Here is a 9,036-nt window from a genome sequence, read left to right as displayed (position 1 = left end):
TAATTTATAAATATGGAAACTGTAACTGGGAAAAGCATTTGGAAGTGATGACTGGTGAGAAATACAACAGCAGAACAGCTTTTATGATTATGTAGGATCACAGTTTTAGTCTCAAGAACGCATTTCACTGATTACTTAGCAGATACGTCTTCCTTTCTCTTCCCAGGTCAGTGATGTTGAGGATGCCTGAGCTACTCTTACCAGAAAAGTGACATATATTACAATGTGTTTCCTGAATGGAAAAATTATTTACTTTCACATGGTCTATATATTCATGTGGTAAATAAATACTGATAAATATATATAAAGAGAAGGAGAAAAAATGAAAAAACTGGCTTAAAAATCAACATTCAAAAAATAAAGATCATAGCATTTAGTTGCATCACTTCATAGCAAATAGATGGGGAAACAATGGAAACAGTGACAGACATTATTTCCTTAGGCTCCAAAATCATGTGGACAGTGACTGCAGCCATGAAATTAAAAAAAAACACTTGCTCCTCGGAAGAAAAGCTATGACAATCTTAGACAGTGTATTAAAGAGCAGAAACATCACTTTGACTACAAAGGTCCATATAGTCAAAGCAATGGTTTTTCTAGTAGTTATGTACATATATGAGATCTGGGCAATAAAAAAGGCTGGGCACAAAGAACTGATGACTTTGAAGTGTGATGCTGGAGAAGATTCTTGAGATTCCTTGGGCAGCAAGGAGATCAAACTAGTCAATCCTAAAGGAAATCAACCCTGAATATTCATTGGAAAGACTGATGCTGAAGCTGAAGCTCCAATATTTTGGCCACTTGTTGTGAAGAGCTGACTCATTGGAAAAGACGCTGATGTTGGGAAAAAGTTGAAGGCAGGAGAAGAAGGGGACAATGGAGAGTGAGATGGTTGGATGGCATCATCAACACAATGAATATGAGTTTGAGAAAACTTTGGGAGATGGTAAAGGACAGGGAAGCCTTGGCATGCTATGGTCTATGGGGTTGCAGTCAAACATGACTGAACGACTGAACAACAATATACACTTTCCTTTAATGAGACCTGATTATCTTCTCTAAAGAATCTCTAATTCTGACTTTTTCTTTCTTACAGGACATTTGGTTTATATTTAAGTCTACTTCTTGGGAATACAAAACAATATATACTTCATTATTTCAACATATAGTTTAGTATTTCATAATTTTAAGTGTTTCCATTATTTGTTTAATCTGTTTCTTTTAGACAAGGCAGATTCCCCTCTCAGTAGGAGATACCCTTTCCTGATTTAGAATTTTCCTTTCTTACAGAAGAGTTTTATATCATATTCTGGATCACTTGATACTCTTTGAAATTGATATATATTTTTAAAATCATAGTATAACAACATTCATAACATTCAACAAAGCATTTTAGTACATCACTTCCTTTTAATATTTAGGAAGTTTTTAACTTACCCTCTTGAAGAAAATATTACAATAGTCAAGATATGAAAGTAACCTAAATGTAAACTGACAGAGACTACTCAGCCATAAAAAGAATAAAACAATGTAATTTGTAGTAACATGAATGGACTTAGAGATTATCATAGTAAGTGAGGTAAGTCAGACAGAGAGACAAATTATCACATGATATCACGTATTGGTGGGATCTAAAATATGGTATAAAAGAACCTATTTACAAAACAGAAATAGGCTCACAGACTTTGAAAACAAACCTATGGTTATCAGAGGGGAAAGGTGACTGGGGGGTGGGGCGGGGGTGTGGGTAGTGAATTAGGAGTTTGGGATTAATATATGCACACTACTATACTAAATGCAAAATAGACAACCAACAAGGACATACTGTATAGCACAGGGAATTCAGTATTCTTTAATAACTTTATAGGAAAAGAATCTGAAAAATAATAGATATATGTATATGTAGAGGTAAATCACATTGCTATACATCTGAAACTAACACAAAATTGTACTTCAACTATTAATATGCTCCAATATAAGATAAAAATTAATATATATAAATACAAACTATATAATAAAACAAAAGGTAAAAAGATTGTTCCTGAATGTCAATTTTAAGAACATAATATTATTAAATTGCAATGATGCATATTTATTTTTGCTCTTTTAGGAAACATCCCCTTTTCAAGTGAATTCTTTTGAAATGAAAATACATGCTTTTTATCTTATTTGTAATTTTGTAAGATGAAATATTTAAAATAGAGTATCTTCATGTATACTTTAATTATGCATGAAATGTTTAATTAAAAGGGAGACTCCAGCTTGGAAAATATGATTTTCCAGCTCTAATGAGCAGAAAATCACCACACTTCTGGCATGGCAAGAGGGGAATAATAAATGACTTCAATTTAAAAAAGGAAAGAAAATATTTATTCATATGAATTATTGTTTTTGATCATTTACTATGCTAATATACATTTCCAAAATGCTACCCTTGCTATTCTTTATACTTCCTCCTTTTTGAATGTAGTGATGTGTGAAATCACCACCAGTAACCAGTTACTCAAGTTCTCCTGAATCCTCAACATGATTGTGAGTGTTCATTCTATTGTATGATGTGTGAATATAGTAGATTACATTTAACATAGAAAACATTGATCTGTCAGACCCTATTTGTTGGAACTCACTTTAATTTTTTACTTCTTCTCAGTGTCATGGTGTGTTAGGTACCTGATGATGATATTTAGGCTTGAGGAAATGAAATAAATAAAATAAAATATAAAATTCTTTTGGGCAAGTTTTGTGTTGAACAGCAAACTTCTCAATGAAATATAAATTTGTTTTCCAGATCAACACATTGTGGACAGAGATTGATATTTACTTGCCCCGATCACCCAGTTGACAATTACCAACAAATTGAAGAAATCAACCTATTCAGAGCACAATATTTTTAAGGTGGGGGTGATAATAGAAGCTTGTATTAGAAGAAACCTGAATAATCATGGGGCTTCCCTAGTGGCTGAGACAATAAAGAATCTACCTGCAATGCAAGAGATGCAGGTTCCATCACTGGGTCAGGAAGATGCCCCTGGTGAAGAAAATGGCAACACATTCCAGTATTCTTGCCTGGAGAATTCTGTGGACAGAGGAACCTGATGGACTACAGCTCATGAGGTCACAAAAGAGTCAGACATGATTTAATTACTAAAGAACATAGATAATCGTGCAGCTCAATCCTTTTATAGGACAGATTTTCAACCTCTGCTTTTCCTAATTTCACATTGAAATTATAACAATGCATAAGAAAGAAGAAGTGAAACCATTAGTTGCTCAGTTGTATCTGACTCTTTGCTACCTCATAGACTACAGCCTGCCAGGCTCCTCTGGCTCTGAGATTCTCCAGGCAAGAAAACTGGAGTAGTAGCATTCCCTTCTCCAGGGGATCTTTCTAACTCAGGGATCAAATCCCTGTCTCCTGTACTGCAGGCAGATTTTTATTGTCTGAGCCACCAGGGAAGCCCACAATAAACAGAAGTTCTTTAATTTTATGACTTGTGATCTGGATTATATTGAAAGTAGGCTTTTTGTTAGTTTGGTTCTTGCTTATGAAACAAATGATTGTTTACTGTGGGAAATTTGGGCATGGGTTAATAAACATTGTTTATTGTTTCTTAATCCTAGTATACTATAAAATTATCATAATGCATAAACTGATGATTCCTTTTCTCATAAAAAAACTATATAAAATGGTATGTCTTTTTTTTTTTAAACTGTGATATTCATTTTATTGTATGTATACATTCTAATGAAAAATATGTTGCATGAGAGTCAAATTCCCCTTTGTGATCAGAGCCAATTCACCCTTCCAGGGGTTCTAGTTACAAACGTCCAGCCATTGGACTGTCAGGCATCTGCCTGTGCCTAAGCGAGTACTTAGTGCAGGTAGTCCTCACTTAATACAGAGCTGTGGTCACTGAAATCCACCAAAAGCAAGGACACATTTCTAGGTTCCATGGTTTCAATTACAGGAGATATGCAAAGTGAGGGCTGCCTGTATTAATATATCATTTGTTTTCTCCTTGGTTGGATCTCCTTGCAGTCCAAGGGACTCTCAAGAGTCTTCTCCAAAACCACAGTTCAAAGGCATCAATTCCTCTGTTCTCAGCTTTCTTCACAGTCCAACTCTTACATCAATACATGACTATTGGAAAAACCATAGCCTTGACTAGTTGGACCTTTGTTGGCAAAGTAATGTCTCTGCTTTTGAATATGCTATCTAGGTTGGTCATAACTTTCCTTCCAAGGAGTAAGCGTCTTTTAATTTCATGGCAGGAATCACCATCTGCAGTGATTTTGGAGCCCCCCAAAATAAAGTCTGACACTGTTTCCACTGTTTCCCCATCTATTTCCCATGAAGTGATGGGAACAGATGCCATGATCTTCGTTTTCTGAATGTTGAGCTTTAAGCCAACTTTTTCACTTTCCTCTTTCACTTCCATCAAGAGGCTTTTTAGTTTCTCTTCACTTTCTGCCATAAGGATGGTGTCATCTGCATATCTGAGGTTATTGATATTTCTCCCAGCAATCTTGATTCCAGCTTGTGCTTCTTCCAGCCCAGCGTTTCTCATGATGTACTCTGCATATAAGTTAAATAAGCAGGGTGACAGTATACAGCCATGACGTACTCCTTTTTTTATTTGGAACTAATCTGTTGTAGAAATATCTAATTTGTACTATCCTAAGCCAAAGAATTGATGCTTTTGAATTGTGGTGTTGGAGAAGACTTTTGAGAGTCCCTTGGACTGCAAAGAGATCCAACCAGTCCATTCTGAAGGAGATCAGCCCTGGGATTTCTTTGGAAGGAATGATGCTAAAGCTGAAATTCCAGTACTTTGGCCACCTCATGCAAAGAGTTGACTCATTGGAAAGACTCTGATGCTGGGAGGGATTGGGAGCAGGAGGAGAAGGGGACGACAGAGGATGAGATGGCTGGATGGCATGACGCACTCGATGGACATGAGTCTGAGTGAACTCTGGGAGTTGGTGATGGACAGGGAGGCCTGGCGTGCTGCAATTCATGGGGTTTCAAACAGTTGGACACGACTGAGCAACTGAACTGAACTGAAGACAAAATTCTGCTTTTGCTTTATTGACCATGCCAAAGCCTTTGATTGTGTGGATCACAGTAAACTGTGGAAAATTCTGAAAAAGATGGGAATACCAGATCATATGACCTGCCTCCTGAGAAATCTGTATTCAGGTCAAGAAGCAACAGTTAGAACTGGACATGGAACAACAGACTGGTTCCAAATTGGAAAAGGAGTATCCCAAGGCTATATTTTGTCACCCTGCTTATTTAACTTATATGCAGAGTACATCATGCAAAATGCCAGGTTGGATGAAGCATAAGCTAGAATCAAGATTGCTGGGAGAAACATCAATAATCTCAGATATGCAGATGACACCACCCTTATGACAGAAAGTGAAGAAGAACTAAAGAGCCTCTTGATGAAAGTGAAAGAGGAGAGTGAAAAAGTTAGTTTAAAACTCAACATTCAGAAAACTAAAATCATGGCATCCAGTCCCAGCACTTCATGGGAAATAGATGGGGAAACAATGGAAACAGTGTGAGATTTTATTGTTTGGGGCTCCAAAATCACTGCAGGTGGTGACTGCAGCCGTGAAATTGAAAGATGCTTGCTCCTTGTAACAAAAGTTATGACCAACTTAGATAGCATATTAAAAAGCAGAGAGATTACTTTGCAAAGAAAGTTCTGTCTAGTCCACCTGATGTGAAGAAGTGACTTTTAAAAAGACCCTGATCCTGGGAGAGATGGAAGGCAGTAGGACAAGGGGATGACAGAGGATGAGATGGTTGAATGGCATCATGGAATCAATTGACATTGATTCCTACTCAAACTCATGAGGGAAGCCTGGCATGCTGCAGTCCATAGGGTTTCAAAGAGTCAGACACAACTGAGCAACTGAACTGAACTGAAGACAAAATTAAAAGCAAAAAAAAATAAATAAATAAAGATGGAATTTGTCTACCAGAAATTAAAATACATTTAAAATCTACATTAGTGATAAGAATTTGATTTAAAATGCATATACAACTTGGTCAAAAATAGAAGAAAGAGACAGAACTGGATTCATAAATGTACAATGAAAGATAATATCACAAATTAGTGGGAAAATAAGGGAATGCTTAATAAAAAGTTGGCTGAAATAGGTTACAATACAGGGAAAACATTGTTTGATATATTTTCAGCATTTCTTTGTTTTTCATATAATTAATATGAATTATTTTTGTAATGAAGTTAAAGTGTGATTTAATTGTTAATATTCACTGCATTAAAGTGGTGTTCACCAAAAATAGTATTTTTTAAATGCAAACCTTATACTATCAAATGAAATTCAATGTTAAGATTTATATATAGCAAATAATCCCAATTTTTTATCAATTATAATAGTATATGTACATAAAATTATTGAGTAGGAATATTTAAAAACACAAAGAAAAATCATTCATTGGTTTAGAACACATAACTCATAAAAGTTATTTCTTCACATCTGTTTTTATTTTCTAGTCATTTTTAATGAACATTGTTGTTTTATAATCTGGAAAATATATTCATAAAATACAGTCAAAATATACCTTCCATGTATCAAAATTGCCTACTTTACATGGAAGAACAAGACAGTTCTATTATATTACCAACAAATTAAGCTGAGTAAATGCAGATCATTTATGGCAATAACCTGGTCAGTTCATCACCCCCAATATCTCACCCAGTATTTGCTGTGTAATAAGGGGTTTAGCTGGTTTCTCAGGTGGTTCTAGTGCTAAAGAAAACACCTGCCAAAGCAGGAGAAGTAAGAGATGTGGCTTCAATCCTGGGTCAGGAAGGTCCTCTGGAGGAGGGCATGACAACCCACTCCAGTATTCTTGCCTGGAGAATCCCATGGACAGAGGAGCCCATTACATCACAAAGAGTCAGACACAACTGAAGTAACTTAGCATGCACACAAAAGAGGTTTAACAGCTTCAATATGAATTGGAAAGAGAGAGAATTTGGAATCAAATTGCCTTGTACAACTAAGTGGCTGGATGACTATGGGCAGGTCATTTAGTCTCTCTGTGTATAAGAAAGTAAAGCTTATAAATGGAGATGATCATTTTCTCACTTAGTTCATTTGTTAGAATTTAATGCATAATGACATAAAAGTGAGAATTCAAATATAATTGTATTACTTATGATTTTTTTCATACATGTTGATGCATACTCTCAAGAATTTCTAAGGTGATTTTCACCCAAAGACTTACAAAGTACAAAAACATAAATCACAAATAGAGGTCAATAAGTAGAATGTTAAAAAATGAGAGACTCCAAATAGGTCAACCATTGGATTAAGAGAGTTACAAAGACTGAGTTTAAATTTGGGTCCTGAAAGTCACAGTGGTTTTCAAGACTATAAAATTTAGGCAAAATGTTAAGTACTTTACAAGATTTTAAAACACATTTTCAAACTGGATATAAATCTTGACATCAGAATATTCTGTTGGCTAAGAGTGAAACAAAGCTCTTTGCTTAACCAAAAGAAGAGATTGCTATACGTTATGTCCCAATGACTAAATGATCCTTATCCTCAAAAAAAAAAAAAAAAAAGGATCTGGAATTCTATCACAGTTAAAGCTCTGTGTTACTCATTTCTAATCTCTAAACCACAAGGCTGTCATGGACATTTAGTCATATCAAATGAACAGATGCTTAAACTGCAATTTTATGAAAGATTTCTCTTAATCAATTGCTGCATGGCTTGGCTCACATCCCTGTTCCTCATACTGTAGATCAATGGGTTCAACATTGGGCTCAAAAAACTATAAAAGACTGCAAATATTTTGGACTCCTGTATAGACTTCTCAGATTGAGGCCTCAAGTACATGCAGAAGAGGGTTCCATAAAATAGAGTGACTATTGCCAGGTGGGAACCACAGGTATAAAAGGCTTTGTGCCTGCCTTCCACAGAACAAATCACCAAGATAGGTGCAATGATGAAAACATAAGACAGAGAGTGATGAACAAAGAGCTTGAGAGAGTGAAACCAGCAACCACAAACATTGCTATCTTTTTGACATAAGTGTCAGAGCAGGCCAACATTATCAGAGGAGGATCAGCACAGTAGAAATGGTTGATCTCAAGGGAGTCACAGAAGGACAAATTAAAGGTCAGCAGTGCCTGACAGAGACCATTGAGGAATCCACAAGTATAAGGGACTGTGAGTAGAAAGATGCAAAAAATCCTTGGACATCCTGGTGCTGTGATGTAGAGGGCTGCAGATGGCTACATAGCGGTCCAAGGCCACTGAAGCAAGGAGATAAAGTTCAGTGATCACGAGGGCAATGAAGACACTGTGTGAAGCATCCAGCATAGGAGATGGTCTTCTGGTCTGAGAGGAAATTGTGCAGCATATTTGGAGTAACATTGGAGGAATAGCAAAGGTCTACAAAGGAGAGGTGGATGAGGAAGAAATACATGGGAATCTGGAGGTGGGGATTGGTCCTGATCAGCAAGATCATGCTCAGATTTCCTGCCAGTGTGATTAGGTAGATCACCAGGAACACCCCAAACAAGGGTTTTCTGTAACACTGGGTCATCTGTGAGTCTCAGGAGAATGAATTCAGTCACTACAGTGTGGTTAGGGAAAGAGATATTCTCATCCCTTAAAAGCTGAAAGTGGTAAAGTGAAGAATTCTGTCTGATCTTGATTCTGCATTTATTCCATTCTTTTGTCATTTACTTTTGATCTATTTCTCTATAAGGAAATTACTCTTCTCAACCAGTGCATCAGAGCATCTATGTAAATATTTGCACCTTATCTCTTTGTGATATATCTTTCTATATATGTTGGAAACACACACTCACAAACTCACACATTCCCTTTTCCTTTCTTATTTGTAAATCATGTATACACATACAAAATTAAACCTGTTTTCTTGGAAAACTTCACATTCGGTATTTTTTTTTTTAAAATTTGGTGAAAAAGAAAGCCAAAAGAATGAAAACTAGGTCTGGAAAGCAGCAGGTCAGTGGC

The 9,036-nt window shown here is 36.1% G+C and overlaps 1 pseudogene; it reads right to left on the bottom strand.

The window, feature by feature from the left end:
- Nucleotides 1–7,725: 7,725 nt before the first annotated feature.
- On the bottom strand, nucleotides 7,726–8,633 carry LOC133243905 (olfactory receptor 5M10-like; annotated as a pseudogene).
- Between the last annotated feature and the right edge of the window lie 403 nt (nucleotides 8,634–9,036).

The sequence above is a fragment of the Bos javanicus genome, unplaced genomic scaffold (assembly GCF_032452875.1).
Source record: "Bos javanicus breed banteng unplaced genomic scaffold, ARS-OSU_banteng_1.0 tig00002723_1, whole genome shotgun sequence".
In the NCBI taxonomy this organism is placed as follows: Eukaryota; Metazoa; Chordata; class Mammalia; order Artiodactyla; family Bovidae; genus Bos; species Bos javanicus.
This window is presented reverse-complemented; position numbering and strand designations above follow the sequence as displayed.